The sequence below is a fragment of the Lactuca virosa genome, chromosome 4 (genome assembly GCF_052849685.1).
Source record: "Lactuca virosa cultivar CGN04683 chromosome 4, Lactuca_virosa_CGN04683_v6, whole genome shotgun sequence".
Taxonomy (NCBI): domain Eukaryota; kingdom Viridiplantae; phylum Streptophyta; class Magnoliopsida; order Asterales; family Asteraceae; genus Lactuca; species Lactuca virosa.
Genome location: NC_136429.1, coordinates 536,648,945 through 536,657,113, shown reverse-complemented (window position 1 = coordinate 536,657,113; position 8,169 = coordinate 536,648,945). Strand labels below are relative to the sequence as shown.

The 8,169-nt window shown below is 38.5% G+C and overlaps 1 non-coding gene across 1 annotated transcript; it reads left to right on the top strand.

Moving 5' to 3' along the window:
- Positions 1-7,016: 7,016 nt before the first annotated feature.
- LOC145110215 (small nucleolar RNA R71) lies at positions 7,017-7,123 on the top strand. Its single transcript, XR_013709595.1, has one exon. It is a non-coding gene; the product is annotated as a small nucleolar RNA R71 (small nucleolar RNA).
- The last annotated feature ends 1,046 nt before the right edge of the window (positions 7,124-8,169 follow it).

The window sequence follows — 8,169 nt, the reverse complement described above, 5'->3', positions numbered from 1 at the left end:
TAAACCCACGCTCATTTGAATCACTTCATGGATTTTATCACGAGTGATCATGAAACGATAATATCTTATATTCTTCAAACGGAGACGTGTGAGTTGTAGTTGCGCGTTGGTTGCACATTGACATATGTAAACGCAACCAGTAACTTGGTTGTTATAAAACATATCGTTGTGTGTAATTTGATGAGTAAGTGCAAGAGAACATTTGGGTCGAAGTTTATCTATTCCTTTTAAACTTGGAGGGATAAAAGCGATATCCATGGGCCCCTCGATGATTTGGTGATGACAAACGTAAGTGCTCGGCCGGGCCTAGACTGATTTGATTTGTTCAATTAGTCGGTCGTCATAAATCGGAAATCGGGAAACAACAAATGGATAGAGAGAATGATTATAATCCATGTCTCAGTCCATATGATATCTAGAATGGAGGAATATATGATCTCTTATCTAATGGACAAGTCATTGACTAGGTCAGAGTTCGACAGCGGCTTTTAAGAGCTACGATTGCTAGTCGGGATCTTGGAGTCATATTTGCAATAATAGTTTTAGACTTATCCAAGTGGGAGACTGTTGGATTAGATGTCTAAGCCCATAACTATTATTGGTATGCACTCGACCCGAGAGTAGCATTGTCCATTTGGGTTGCATAACACCAGGACAATTTGTTAGGATGGATTCTTGAAAGAAGGTTATATATGATTTGTTAATATATTATAAGTTATAATATATTAATATGAAATCATATGTTTTAATTAGTATTGATCAAGAATTAATTTGGATTTAATTTAGTGATCAAAAGAGACTAATTAAATCTATGGGGACTAATTATGGTAATTAGTTATAATTATATGTGTTGGGCTTATGATCCATGTTGGACCAAGTTTATGTATGGATACATAAAGAGTTGGGCCACATGAACCGTGGATCATAAAACCCATGGGTATGGATTTGGGTTATACCCATGACCTTTGGAATCCACACATATAAATACATACATCATGACCAAAAACGTGGGCTTCTTTTCTTAGAGAAATATGGAGGTGTTTTGGTGCATGGAATTCTCTCTCAAGAGTCACCTTTGACCTAGGTGAAATGTGATTCCATTTGAGGTGCAACACTTGGGGCACTAAGTAATTAAAGGTCAAAGTCTTCCTAGAAACACCAAATACATCAATACTTCAAGCCACATAAAAAGGTATGTTACTCTAACTAGTATCTTGTATTGTTTATGTCAAAATTGCATGCTAGTTATAGGTTTAATGTCTCGGAAACTCCTTTGCATGTATAATTAGTGAAAACATAGATCCAAGGTATTTAGGGTTGTATGTGCACCATAGGATGCTGTAGTATACTAAAACCCATCATTAACTTCAACCTTTATTGGCTAAAGGTATTAGTCTATGTGCAATGACTACATAAGCTCTCCTGGATAGATTTCAAGTTTAGGCTGCAAAACTTATTATGCCATATAAACTACCAGATTACCTTTTCATAACTCATGACTTTTCACTAGAAATGCGAAGCCACAAATATACTATAACATATGTTGGCTCAATTAAACATTTGAGCTCTCATCGGATCATCCCACATAGCACTAGTAACTTAAATACAAACTATTACTATATTCATTTATTAAATTATTATTTCAAATCTATTTCTAAAATTTTTAAAATTTTAAAATTTTCTAGCAATTTACTTTTTCGACCCTCCTACCCCACACTTATTACATGCAATACCTCATTGTATGCATAAAATAATTTAAAAGCAATAAAAGGGAGAAAAAGGAACAGCCTCCCCTGGGATAGAGGTGGCATGATCGAACTCCAAAAGCGTGGATTCTCGTGCATCTTGAATATGGACTTCTTTAGATAAAGAACTTGGATCTTGAACACGTGAGATATGCAAATATGTCGACAACATATTGAATTAAGCCTTCAATCTTCAACAAATGTGGTGCAAATTTCCATAGCGTGAAGAACAATGTGGGAAAGCATACGCCACATTGCATGGCTGATAAAACGAGTCATAATAATCTCCATAATAATCCTAAGAAGAATGGTGGTGAACCACATAATGAATATGCAACAATGATCTTCATTTTCATGAAAAATATAGATTCACGCCGTGGGTGTTATAAAATTCACGAGGTGAAGTTGGGGTGAAGCGGATTATGGGAAGTCATTATTTACTGGTTCACGAGGTGAATCTTAAAAGATTCACGGCGTGAAAACTGGAATCCCAGAAATAAATTTCCTCCAACTCTCTTTGCAAATCTTGTATTCAACCCCATTTCTTAATGGATTAAGACTCTTCTAACCCTATTATTTTGGAATTTTTTCTCTAACTCTATCTTCTCTCTTGACTCACCCCACACTTATTTTAAATTGTGGGTCTCGACTCTCAACTTTAAACACTTGGGTAAACGTAGAAGCACTCATATCTCGACACTCCTTTTTCTGCGACTCCTAGCAAATCTGAAAATAACAACCAAAGAAGAGAAAAATAATATAATATCTTAATAGTTTTACAATCCCAAGACACACCAAAAATAATAAAATAAACTAAAATAAACGAAACGATCAATCATCATCTTCATCCTCGTTCACGCCGCTTGTTCCAGCCCCATCTCCTCTCGTCATCCAAAGCTATTCCCATGTTGGGATATATGGGCATTAAGGTGGAACGGTAGGTGGTCTTACCATATTCATGTGGGAATATAAACCCTCGAGAAGTTGGGTATTGTAAGTCACACCCCCACGAAGGTTATCCAAGTAGGTACCCGCCCGACTTTGGAACGGGTCGGTGGGTACACCACCTTCATATTATTGAGTTCTCCACATCTCTCCTCGTGCTCTCACATTCCTTCTTCGAGGCCTCGGTTGTTTCTCGGGCTCGTCGGTTGGTTGGTCATCACCCTCGTTATCGTTGTTCGGTATCCCCCAATGCGTCCCATAATTGACCACAACCCTCATGGTCTCAAGGTATCCCATAGAAAACTCATTCCCTTGTTTACACGTAAGTGTCCGTGTAATCGTAAGAATAAGCACGCCATAAGACTTCGCTAAACGGGTGACAAAGTGGCCACCACAAATTGGGCTTCCAGGTCGGGAGCTCACCGTATATTCTGCTAAATAGCGGGCTAAAAAGTAAGGAAGATTGCAACAAAAACCCGACTGTAGAATGGACCACAAGAAAAATAAATTGATCTTGGTGACCTTATCTCCATTTCTTTTATGGTGGATGGAGAATGTAATGAGTCTGTGGATCAAACGGTAGATTGGTGATTTGATGCTGCTTTCCGGTGACACACCGGAATTGAACACACCCGAAGCAATATTGCTCCAAAATTCATGCCCCGACATTCCCCCGGAATAAGTACGGGTAGCCTCACGTAAGAACATAACAAACTCGGGTGTCATTGCCTCGTGAGCCTCAAATAAACCCATCCGCCACGAAAACTCCACTAAACTGCATTCCCGATATTCCCCGCCTAAACGGAAAACTAAAGCTTGTGGAAAAGTAGGATCTTGGACATTTTCGTGAAACGCCATGGTGGAGAAGAACTCAACGCACAACTCATTGTACACTCTTTCTTGGATGGAAAATAAATTGTTCCATCCCCTGCATGTAAAGGAATACCTGGTCCCGATAAAGGTTTTTGTAAGAAACAAGTTTAGCCTTTCAACAAGTACGACCTCCCGAAGCCTTTTCCAATTAACCGTTGGGGCAATAGCAAATTTTCGATTATGCAACCAACCCAATCGGTTGTTATAGTGGGTGAGCATGTCCCTTGATTCGTTTGTTGGAAACACATAAAATGGGTGCAAGTTACCAACCCCGGCTGGAACATCCTGAACTTCGCGTCTAGGTGTCATTTATATCTGCAAAAGAATAACCAAGAAGAAAAACCAACAACAAAAGATATTAAATAACAAACATAATCAATTTTTTTTTCTGGAAATCACGATTCACCTCGTGAGTTTTGCGAACTCACGGCGTGAATCGGGTGTGAAGGCATCAGTTTTTTTTCAAAATCGAGCAATGCAATTTTAATTCAATATCAATTCCAAACAAAATGAAGCAACTTATGGGGCCATTTAACAGAAAATCGTGCATGAAACATATGGCTCACGTCTTGGGTTTTTCAAACCCACCTCGTGAGTTCGTATCACACAATAAGCAGAATTATCATGAAATCGGGACTAAACTTTGTTGGGGTTTACTATTAGGTCATTTCTAAGCACATTTAAACAACATGCAACCAAGGAATCATACATTTAGGGCTATGGTTTCGATACTCAACATATAACAAACCCTAACCCCCAAATCAAAGTAAGTAGTCAAAATAAAACCTTAAAAATAGAAGTTGTTTACCTTAAATTAGATATTACGTTAGCACAAATGTGGATTGTGTTTGATGAAGGCCAAAATCGGATGAGGGGGGGCAGCGGACTAATTTCACTACGTGAGTTTGAAAGTGGTGTTGGTCAAAGTGGTTTTGATATTATAAGCTGTGGTCCCATGAGTTTTTCAAAATTCACGCCGTGAGTTTTTATAGCTCACGAGGTGAATACGTCTGGGCTAATATTTTTGGGCTAATTTAATTTTAAAATCAATTGGGCCATAACAAAAAATGGGATAATGAGCAGCCCAATTCGGATTTTATTATGCCTAAGCCCATTGTATTGTAAAGTTTGTCCCATTATTAATTCCATTTAAATTTTAGAAGTTTTTTTTTTAATTTTTACCACTTAAAGTTAAATTATCCTCACAATTAAGTAAAATGATTGGATGATTAGATGATCAAAAATCCTAAAAACTAAAAAAAAACTAACAAAAGACATAATTGAAAAGAAAATTCAAACCGAGCTCGGGTTGCCTCCCGAGAAACGCTTCTTTTTCTTGGAGTCATGAGCCGGACTCCATGCCTCCTCACGTTGAGTTTTCCGGAGAGTCCATCACCATTTGAACCTTTTGCTCTTTCCATCATCTTTTGTATGCTTGAACTCGTCGGATATATGCTTTTTTCGAATTCTCCTTTTTAGCTTTCATCTCATTTGCATCGAGCTTTCTTTTGGTCCCTTTATTCTCTTGTAACTTATTGTCTACTTTTTCCTCATTCTTCAGCTCTACAAGAACCATCTTTTCATCCATATTCACGCTCTTTTCTTTGGAAGTAACCTCGTCTTCGTCCTCGTCACTTGATAATTCGTCACTTTCCTTGCTTACCCAAGAAGTTGGATTTGTGTAGGCAATTACTTCAACTAAAAATGGAACGGATGCTCTCGGTTTCGTGCGTTTGACTTGTTGAATTGTCTTAAGTTCTTCTTCCATTATCTTCTCCAATTCTGCAAGATCATATTCTTCATCAATATTGTAAACCTCACCCTGAACATCACTCCCTTGGAAACCATCTTCTACTCCAAAAATTTCCTCTTCGTTTCCAACTCTCAAAGTGAGCTTGGACTCGCGAATATCAACCAAGGCACCAGCCGTATTTAGTAAAGGGCGGCCAAGAATAATTAAAACATGGGCATCTTCTTTCATGTCCATAACTACAAAATCGATTGGAAAAACAAAATTCCAAATTTTTACTAAGATGTCTTCTACAATGCCCCTGTGTTGTGTCACTGAACGGTTGGCCATGTGAATGGTCATTCTTGTAGCTTTCAATTTCGGAATATTAAGCTTCTTATAAAATGAGAAAGGCATCAAATTTATGCTAGCCCCAGAATCGGCTAAAGCATACGTCTTCAAATTGTTCCCAAATTCACACGGAAGAGTGAGGCGTCCAAGATCTTCCATCTTCTTAGGTAACTCTCCTAATACAACTTTTGAGCTTTGCTCACTAATAATAACCTTGGGATCTTTCTTCAATTGCTGACGAGTGTCTATCAAATCTTGTAGGAACTTCGCATATTCGGGAATGTTAGATAACGACTCAATAAAAGGAGTATTTATTGGAATACCCTTTACGTGCTTTAGAAAATCCAGATGCTCTCGTTCCAGTGGATGAATATTAGCTCGGGACGGAAACAATAAAGGAGGACGATAAGCCGGAACAACTGCTGAAATTTTATGTTCAGACTGGGCCCACGTCGTAGCGTAGAAGGCTCACGTCGTGAGTCTAATGTTTCAGCAAAATTTTTATTTTCAAGCTTTTTCTTCTTCGGCTTTGGTTCGGATGGTTTTGGCTCCTCTTCTAATGCTTCTAGGAACTCAGAAATGGCCTCTTCTTCAGTCTCGATCATCATGACATGGGATTGAGTCTTTTTATCGGGGAATTGTGAAGAGAATTTTTCGTTTACCAAAGTTGTTAGTTGACCAAGTTGAGCTTCGATATTGTGGATCGATGCTTGATGATTTCTTAATAGGGCTTGTTGGTCAATCATCATAGCTTGCTGATCTTTCATCATCTTCATTTGATCTTTCAGTGTTGCATCAGTATCATCATGCCTTTTCTCAGAAGCTTCCATAAAACGAACTAGCATGTTCTCCAAGTCAACTTTCTTCTCTGCTGGTGGTTGCTCTTTTTGGAGAAGCCTCGGCCTATCTGCCTATATTTTTCTTCCTTTTTCTTCTTGTATTCATCATATGGCAGCCACTCCTTCTTTGGTTTTCTCCAGTCTTCATCATATTTATCCCCACTTGAGTAGCAAACTTGAGCTTTTTTTTACCCATTATCATCTAAGTGGCATTCCTTAGTCTAGTGTGGACCATTGCACCTTTCACACCCAACTCTAATAGCATGTATTGTCTGGTCCATCTTTTTCATTCTCCTATCAATAATATCAAGCATGGCTAGTACAGCAGCCATGTCTGCAGATTGTCCACCCCTGCTTCCTTTAACTCCATCCAGCCTTGGATTGTGGTACTCATGAGAATGCTTTGAAAATTCTTCAACCAACTCCTTGACTTCCCCCATATTTTTCTTAGTTAGTGGTCCTTAAGAATCAAGGAGTTGCCTTGTCATAACATTAACACCATCATAAAATATTGAGACTTCTTGTTGTATGTTAAGGTCATTTTGAGGACAATTTCTTAATAATCCTTTGTAGTGTTCCCATGCCTCATAAAGTGACTCCCCCGGTTTTTGCTCAAAGTTGGCTATTGCCTTTTTGAGTTTAGATATCTTTGATGGTGGGCAAAATTGTTCTAGAAACTGCTCGCGCATTTGGGCCCAAGTAGTGATTGCACCAGGTGGAAGTGCCTTCATCCAATCTTTTGCAGCTCCTTTAAAAGTGACTGGTAGCATCCTTAGCAAGACTATCTCTCTAGGAACATTTGGGACATTGAAATAGTCCGTTATGTCATTAACTTCATCCAAATGCTTGTAAGCATCCTCATGATCCTTTCCAGAAAATGGTACATCCTTGAGTGTAGTGAGGATGTGTCCTTTCAACTCGAATGTGGTAGTTGCAGGAATTGCAGGTTGTACTAGGCCAGGACCAGCATCATCTCTAATTCGCTTCTTGTAAGCTCCCATGGATATATCCGCAATGTTGGCCATCTCGTTTTCTGGTTCGTCTTCGGGTTCACTTCTATGTAACTCGAATTTTGGGTCGGATTCGTACTCGGATTCTTGTGGGTTAGATTTTTTATCAAAGCTTTCAACCTTTGATGATGTACTAGATTCTCCCACTTTCTTTCCTGACTTCTTTCCAAAGACTGATTTGAGATCTTTAAAAGGTGACTTGTTTGGTGGTTGGTCTTCTTTCACGTTTCTATCTGTCTTCTTGTGAAGGGACGACTCTGGATCTTCCAACGGTGGCACCAAAGGTGTGCTAGAGCCTATGGCCATGAACTACTGCAAAATAAACACAAATAAAAACGTAAAACTGAACGAAAACCAAAAAAACGAAGAAAAAGAAAAATAATTGGACTCACGTCGTGACCCTATAAAGCTCACGTCATGAGTTCAGTTCTGAACAAAAAATACTAATCTGAAAAAAAATAACTTTTTGCAGGTTTTACCCTACAAAAAGGACCGATTAACCTAAAGCAAATAAATCAACAATTAAATAAGTCGTTCCCCGGCAACGGCGCCAAAACCTTGATGTGCAAAAAAGTACCTACTAGTTTTAAATTTATATCCTAACTAACTTAACAAACTAATATGCACCTAGGCAGTGTACCTAGTCGAATTATAGAATAGTTTGGGTAAGTTGGGTG